This window comes from Dendrobium catenatum, unplaced genomic scaffold, assembly GCF_001605985.2.
Source record: "Dendrobium catenatum unplaced genomic scaffold, ASM160598v2 fragScaff_scaffold_54, whole genome shotgun sequence".
NCBI lineage: Eukaryota > Viridiplantae > Streptophyta > Magnoliopsida > Asparagales > Orchidaceae > Dendrobium > Dendrobium catenatum.
Window position 1 is genome coordinate 787,635 of NW_021318516.1, and position 7,811 is coordinate 795,445.

Sequence of the window (7,811 nt, forward strand, 5' to 3'; positions counted from 1 at the left end):
TGCAATCATCCAATCGATCTGAAGGAAAGAAATCAAGAGAGGAAGAATAGAACATAAAGCATATAATAGAGAAAGATGAAAGAGACGTCATTAGTGTGATGTAGATGCGTGATATTTATAGCCTTTCAAAAATGGAGAGCTAACTCAACAATAAGACTTTCCATGATATACCCATAATGTCCACCTTTAATCCTAAATCTATAGGGGATGTACTACACTCCTAGTCTCCTAGTACGAACGCCCTTGACCTAACTAATATAAGATAATGAGGGGACTTATAACTTAAATCCCGCTATGGATCTAAGCAGTCCGAACCTAGATTTACCACCATATTCAAAAAGGTTAAACTCCACCTAGCAATTAAACCTATGCAATCTAGTCTTATGTAAATGCAAGAGTGATGGGGAGGTATAGAAGAGGAATGAGCCTTAGGCCAAACCATGAATTATACTATGTTAATGCAATTGTGAACTATCATTCTATGTGATAAAAATGAAATATATATGTTTAACTTAGGCTATGCATAAAGGGTCAGGCTAATTAAAACTAGCTAGGAGCCACCATGAAGTGGACTTAGTTTTGAATAAAAGTTATATTTTGAAAAAGCAGTCCAAGAGAGGTTATGTGTTAAGTTTTAAAAGTATATTGGTTGATTTTAAATCCTATATTTCTTTTATCTAGATTAAGCATATTTTATCTTTTATAAAAAAAATAAAAATAACATCCTAAGAGCCTAACGTAAAGACTCCGTCCGAGCCACCCCAAACAAAATAATCAAAGAAATCTAATAAAATCATGTTATTCTAATGCATAATCAAGAGTAAATGCATCAATTATTTTAGAATAAAATAATAAGGGAAAGGCTAGAAGTGCATCTGGATTCTGTAATATACCCCATAAAAAGAAAAATAGGCAGATGAGCTCTACTATAATTATAACTCAGCTTAAAACTATATATCAATGAAATGATATGTGGGGTATTGATCGATCTTCGCATGTTTGGTCTCCTACCTTCTAAAATAATTACATGTGTACATGGTTTTCCTAATTAAAATTGCATATGAAAGAGAAAAGTATATAAGCTCCCTACAAAATAGAATTAGTACGGTTATAATAAAGCAATATATACACATGCAAACCTAGTCCTTATGATTACATTCTCAATTGCTTATCAATCCTCATGATACCTATTAGAGAGTGCATTTATAATGATAATTATAATACTTTTATTAGCTCATTGGGAACGTTGCCGCCTGAAGAAAATTTCACTATAAAAAGTCTAATCACTTAAAGAGCAAGTGCTTGCTCATCAATCCACAAAAAATAAATAAGCATAAATAATTCAAACAAGAAACACAACATCACATCATCAAAGTGTAAAGCGAAAAATAAAGAAATAAAAAAAAAAAATTCCTAGCTACACCCTACCCTAAGATACCTACAAAAATATGCCATATCAACACTTAAGTGTGTACAAAATTAGTGTTAGTTAACTAACCTAATTTAGGTGAAGGGCTCTAACATCGAGTTCATATTGTTCAATTTATTAGCCTAGGGATTTCTTTTTAAGTGATTGGTTATTTATGATGGATTAATTACAACTTAATTTTAAAGCTATAATTTTAATCATTAAGTTATAAAGAGTCTAAAATATAGGGTCTTTAATTAATGATAGAGTTATAAAGAATTGAGAGGCAAATGATCCATCCTCGATCCCATACCAAACTGAGGCTAAATGATTATAAGGCTATAAGGGTGGCAAATCCCTCCTTAGTTTTCTGAGACTCGAGGTAAGGCCAGTAGGCGACACACTAAATTAGGTCTATTGCCTACCAAAAAAGTCCTAAGCATCTTATGTTTAAGGTTAATTAATTTTAAAAGGATGGAATCAGAATAGAACACTCATTACATAAGGATATAGAAGGGTTCTATTAGACTTAAGGTATAACACTTAGGTGATTAAAGAATTGGATTGAGCTCCTAAGGGTGACTTTAGATTTATAAAAGGAAGTGTTTTTTGCAAATTTGTTGACCCTTCTTCCATTACTTATTAAGTATGTGGCATTATCACTACGAGCACAAGGACCAAAGCCTCCGTAGGATACATAGCCTCGGAGCTCCTAAGAGAACACTCTCAATTAAAATGAAGACTAAATAATTTTAAAATACATATAAGTTCAAAGAAATATTTGTGCTAATTAAATATCTATGCTCGTGCTTTAGATTATAAATTCCAACACTAAATTGATGATTTGATTTGAATTAGAAGAAAACTGTGAAAAGATCGAGAAGAGTGTATTCAATCTAGGGCAGGCACATATAGTATTTATGACATTATTGTAGCTCTCTGAAATACTAGTTTTCATCAAATTGCATTGATTTTCATGGAAGAAAACATGAGCTCATCACTCAAAGCCAACTTCATTTATTAGATTAAATACTATAACTACATTGTTAGCACATTTTTCAAAGTACCGTAGAAACTCAACTCTTCTGTAATCCTGGGAAGCTATGTGATACTCCTCATAGTAACCATTGACTTTAAAATTCCCCGCTATATTTTTGCTACATGATGAGTGCAAGCTCCATAGCATACCTCTAGAAATTGGTTGATGAAGTATTGGCGATATTGTTGTGTTTAGCATAATAAAAAATTAAGTTTTTCATTATGCCTATTGAGTCTTTAAGATGGTATTTAAATATGGCCATGTCTCATTATTTTTTTAACAATCAACTATCAATGACACACGATAAATATAAGTATTAGCATAATGTAGCAGCATCACAAGTAAAGTACCTCCATAATATGTATTCAAGAATGTTCTATCCACACATAATAATAGATGGTATGCACTTTTGAATCCTTGAATATGAACATTAAAAGTGAAATATATTTACTTGAAAATATCATTAATGTATTTTTTGAGATGCAATTGTCCATAAATTTTTGTGTGTAATATAATAAGTGAAATGATAACTTCTAAAAGGATGCTTTAGGGGATCCTCTTACAATGTGATAGTTTGCTCACAAAACTGTCAATCCTTTTCGTTGGATAAATCAATATTATAGCATTTATTCACATTTGATATGATCGTCGTCTTTGACTTCATGTGAAGATTTAAGGTTATAAGCTAATATTAGTTGCATGTTCAATAAGCCATAATTGCACTTATCAATGATCTTTTAATCTTCCATTCAATGTATAATTGCACTCTGATACATGTCTTATTATCACAAATATACTTGAATTTGTCATTTTTTTCTCATAATCTCTATAATAATGTGACCTAATATTTTACCTTATTTCTTCAACTTCAATTAATTTTTTTAGGGAAAATACATGTAAGAACTGGTTCAACTCTCTTTTTACTCTCAAATAGATACACAACATGTAATTAAATTGGGGGCAAACTTGAGCATGATGCTAGTAAATTACTAGTCATTGAATTTGATATACTTTTAAGAATTGACCCTTATAAGTTGGGAGGTACATGAAGAATAAAAAATCTTAACTATTAAATAATTTAAGTTTGACTAAAAACTAGGGTTGAAGCACTATAACTTGTAGCTTGTATGTTGTTAAGTGAATAGTATATTATTATTTTGTACATACACCATTGTGAATTTTAGTTGATATTGTGCAAAAATGTTAAGGTAAATTGACTTGAAATTGAAAATTGGTTCTAGCGCTATGGCACAACACCACTTCTGGAGCGTTGGGACAAACTGAGTTTGGGATTTTTGCAAAACCATAGTGTTAATCCTTTGAGTTCTGCAAATAGGCAAAGCTACAATGATAGCATCACGAGCACCATAATACAAGTTTCAATTTAACATTGCAGCTCCAGAGTGGCATCACGGTGCCAAATCACCATAAGCATTACGCGAACCTAGTACAGAGTGTCGAGGTGCTAGCTCATTATTATAATGTCGAGGCACCCATCTCTATAGCATCGAGGCGCCCGTCATAATTTTTTTACTTAATATAAATTGTTTTCATTTTATTTTTTTGAGGGATTATAATATGTTTATTGTTCAAGACATTAAAAGAAGTGGTTGTTTAGAGCTCAAAGTGAACATGCTTAAGGGAAATCAATCAAGGGAGCATCTATTATTTTGAATTGCTTGTAAATGCTTATTCGGGTGATATTCACTCCACATATCTCTTATATGTTTTATGTTGTTATTAAGAAATTTTTATTTTGTGTAAAATAACTTCTATGGTTGGCTAAAATTTTTTAATTGTTTTGGCCTTATAATGTGAATGAAGCATATTATTCCTAATATAGACTTGAGTATAAAAATTATTCATGGTTGTTCTCAATTACTCTCATACTTCATTTAATTCATATGATGGCCATGTGTGAAATTAAAACATAGTTTGATTCATTATCTCATTGCAAAAATGTTTAACAAATAAGAGAATTGAGACAAAAAAACTTTCATAACTAGACATAGGATGAAGAATATTCTAAGGTCTGTGAAGATAAAATTATAATAGTGAGATGCGAGCCTTACCTTACACCTTTAACAAGCTCGATAGAAATCTAAGGGTACATATGCTCTGATTTATAAGAAACTTAGATGAGTCTACTTAGGAAAATATTGCAACATTCATTATCATGAGTCCAAGACATCTTTTATTATGAGTACTTTATCTATTCAAAATTTTTAGTAGTTCGTAGAACTTCACCATCAAATAGACCAGTAGGATAATCATGTTACTTGAGTATATAATACTAAGGGGATTCATAGGGATACACTTTTCCTCGTGAGACAAACAACCTTCTCATTCACTTTATTACTTGATATACACGTGCACTTACATAATCAATTGGATGCGTGCCACACACATGCCGCATGTTACCATCATATGTCCACAATATCACTTATTTATGAATGTAAAATATCCACTTCATCACCTATTCCAACAAAAGATGATAAACTTACTAATTGATGTGGTCAGGGATTTACTTTCAAGATTGATTGGAAATATTGAAAGTGATATCCAATGTTGTACTAGAAGTAATGGGGTCAATTGATGGGGTTATGATGGTTAATTTAGCAGTGTACTCAACATAGATCAAATTTGTCCAAAATTGACCAGTTGTAGAAAATGGTTACATATTTCAAAATACTTGGTAGATGTTAACAAAATGTAATTTGCAATAAAAGTGGACATCTTAAATGAGTTTTCCAATCATTTTTATAAATTATGGCAAAAAAGATATATTTTTTGGGAATTTTTAACAACTAGATAGAAGGTAATATTGAAAAAATACTAGGGCTTGGGGTTTTAGGGTTTTGGGCCAACTCAAAATAGTAAAACCAAAAGAGAAAACTATGTGGAAATTGTTCTATTAAACTCCCTTCATTTCCTTGGTTTTCCACTCCTTTTTAAGAAAGTCAACAAAGGACACTCCAAACTCATTTGGTCAGTCATCACACTCATGGATGGTCACATGCATGCACTCAAGTTTAAGATAGTGCACTCCAAATAAACTGCTCCACAATTAGAGCATAAATACAGTAAAAATGTCCAACATGTGAAATAAATAAAAATGAAATAAACTTTTCTAAACCTTTTTCTTCAGAAAGGGGGCCATCCACTCAAAGTGGAACCATTTATAGCTACTCCTTTAGTTCCCTTGGTTCTCCACTCCTTGTTAATAAAGTTAACAAAGGACACTCAACACTCATTTGGTCGATCATCACACTGACAGATGGTCACATGCGTACACTCAAGTTCAAGCTAGTGCACTCCAAATTGTCTGCACCACAATTAGAACACAAATACAAAAAAAAAATGTCCATCGTATGAAATAAATTAAAAAAAACATAAAATTTTCTAAATCTTTGTCATCAGGCTCCTAATAATGAGTTTATCTCTTTTCAAAGTTACTCTCATGATCTGCATCCTAATTGTGGGTTCACTACTTTGTGTAGTGTTACACCACTAATCATACACCAGCCACATTCACAAAAAAGAACTACAATTAAAATCTTCTTAGAAGCAGTGATCTCACATATGGGAGTATGATGTTTAATAGATAAGAATATCTCATCTAAAAAATAAATCATGATCATAATCCATAAGTAGTTCAATTGAAGGAATTGGCGATGTTCACTAAAGCAATGCATCACCTGTAGTTGCATATTAAATTATTTCATATCAACCTCAGTCACTTTGTATATAAAATTAACGAGATTGTTTAAAAAATATATATTTCCTTATATCTTCAATCATTTTGCTTCATTTTCTAACCAATATCAAATGCTCATCTTGCATGTTTTCTTTCAATTCTCCCATATATAATATAAGAATGTCAATGCATAATTTACCTATAGAAAATACTTCATTTGTTTATAACTTCATTGTTCTTTAAACATAGTTCAAACATGTATAAAACCATATTTGAACATGTTGGAATATTAATCCAACCATGATTGAGTATATTCGATATGCAATTAATTAAATTATATTTGAAGATATGATCATACATTATTTAGATATAATTAAAACATGATCATATCTTATTAATTAAATGACATTCGAGCATTGTTTGAATAATGGTCGAACGTTGTTATCGTTTATACTCTTGAATCATGTTCAGTCTTGCTTTGAATAAGGTTTGAACATAGTACACACATGTTTTAACAAATATCGAATCATGCTCTTTGATACTATATCTAGCTATGTGTTAGATCTATGTCAAATGATATAATCCATGACACAATGAAATTTTTAAGAAATTTGTACTAATGCATACTTAAGTTGCTGATAAATAAAAAAATCTCCAACTTTATCGACATAATCTGTCATGAGCAATAAGCTCTAATAACTATGATAGCAATGGAGAAAGTATTGCATATGGTATTTTTAAATCTAACAAAAGATTTAGACATCAGTTTCAAAACAAATTAAACAAGCATGTTTTTTCAATTTATGACATAATGGGGCATATCTAATCTCATTTCTCTTATTATATTATAATATTTTAAAAGTAATTTTAATGATTGTAAATTTCATGTGACAATTTTTTTCTCAAAGTGATTAGTGAGGAAAATCTTAAAAACACTAGGGTGGCTCTTATATTTTTCATGTATTTTACTTATATCACTGAATTCGGGATCTCACAAAACTATCCAACCGATCTCTATTGTGACAATATGTCGGCAATCGCTCTTGCAAACAATCCTATATTCCACTCCCGTACGAAACACATTGAAATCGATCAAAAATTTTTGAGGGATCACATTCAACTAAACAACATACGATTGCATCCCATTAGTACGATCGATCAAGTTGCCGATATCTTTACAAAGTCTCTTTCTACTCCTAGATTCACTATGCTAAGAAGCAAATTGACGGTCATGATGGACCCATCAATTTGAAGGGGAGTATTAGAATAAATGTAAAATATATTAAATAAGTTAATTAATCAAGAATGTTCTGTAGCCGTTATATTGTAATTAGGCTCTTGTACTATCTATAAATACTCATGTTCTGTATACTGTAAGAGATAATAAAGAAATACTTTTCTCTTCTCATTACTTTTCTGAACTTCTCTTTTGTTCAAGATGTATTAGTTTCTACATGGTATCAGGAAAGGTTCTTTGATCCTGACGAAAAAAAAATGGCAGACTCTGCGTCATCTACCAGCATGCAAGCGAATAGCTCTGGATCGTCCATTGACGACCCCATGATTCCGGCAACGCTGAAATTCGTTGTCTCTAATCTCCGGAATCTTGTGACAACTCCGCTTGCCCTTGATAATTTTCTGATCTGGAAATCCCAGATCTTGAAAAC